The sequence below is a fragment of the Montipora capricornis genome, chromosome 6 (assembly GCF_036669925.1).
Source record: "Montipora capricornis isolate CH-2021 chromosome 6, ASM3666992v2, whole genome shotgun sequence".
NCBI classification, from domain to species: domain Eukaryota; kingdom Metazoa; phylum Cnidaria; class Anthozoa; order Scleractinia; family Acroporidae; genus Montipora; species Montipora capricornis.
In genome coordinates, this window is record NC_090888.1 from 65,955,435 (window position 1) to 65,956,519 (window position 1,085).

Consider the following 1,085-nt stretch of genomic DNA (forward strand, 5'->3'; position numbering starts at 1 on the left):
CCCTTTGTCGGCCTTAGCTAGTCATGCACCTACTGCTGTGTGTATTATGCCTGACACTCCCATTCAATGTTTTTAAAAATTACTCGCGCAAACGCCGTGCTATCGCATGTGACCTCCTTGCCTTCTGCTGTCGTGTGATAGAATCTCAATCAAACTTTAACTTACAGTTAAGTCTCGTTTAATCAACCGATTTTACACTGTCTTACACTTTTTACTGAGGGTCAGCTCAGAGATGAAAAGGGTTAACTTCTTGCGGTGGAATCGCTTCCCTCGTTCTGATAATTCTCAGAATTGAATACTACACTTTTTTTTTCTGGGGATCCAACTGTGTCAAATGTAGAAAAATAAAATATAATACTTATATATTGAAAACAGCTGAAACGGAAACGGCGCTCGTACATGAAGAGTTTCGTTATGAATAACACGAGAATGACACACAGCATTGACTCGCTCATCCTCGGAGACCCAGGGGCAGATCGTGGAGGCAAGGGGAAGTCTAAACCGGCAAAAGAAAATGGCGACGAAGAAAAGCATTGTAGGGTGAGAAGAGCCCCTGGGGACAAGTTCTTACCAGACCAGTTCCAAACAGCAGGGGTAATTCTCAATTCTGATTGGTGCCAGAAATTCTTTGTGTTTTGCTGCCCAATCAGAGGTCAGCAGGCCGTGAAGTCGTTTCGTGTCTTCTTACACGGAAATCACTTGATCGCCATACTCGCCTGGTTCGTTTGGCAAGCTTTGCTAGAGGAGAAAAGTCTCAATCACAGCACAAAAGGTACTGGAAATCGTTCGGAATATCGGCGGAGAAATACGCTGAATCTTTCGAAGGTATCGTGACAGTAGCGTATTTGCAAGTGTGCCGGCGGAATTTGTTAAAGATGTCCTCCTCGATTCACCTAAAGTAGCAGTCATTAATTTGGATCTGACAAATATTTTTATTCTGCCCCCTTTTCCTGGTCGAGATATTTCTAGATTTCTTGCATAAATTGCTGTGGCTGAAACTTTGCTAATCTCGAGAGCAAACGTTAAACTTTGCTTCTGAATGCTGCCAAAGTAACAGCTGATGTGTTCTTTAGGCGACGATTGTT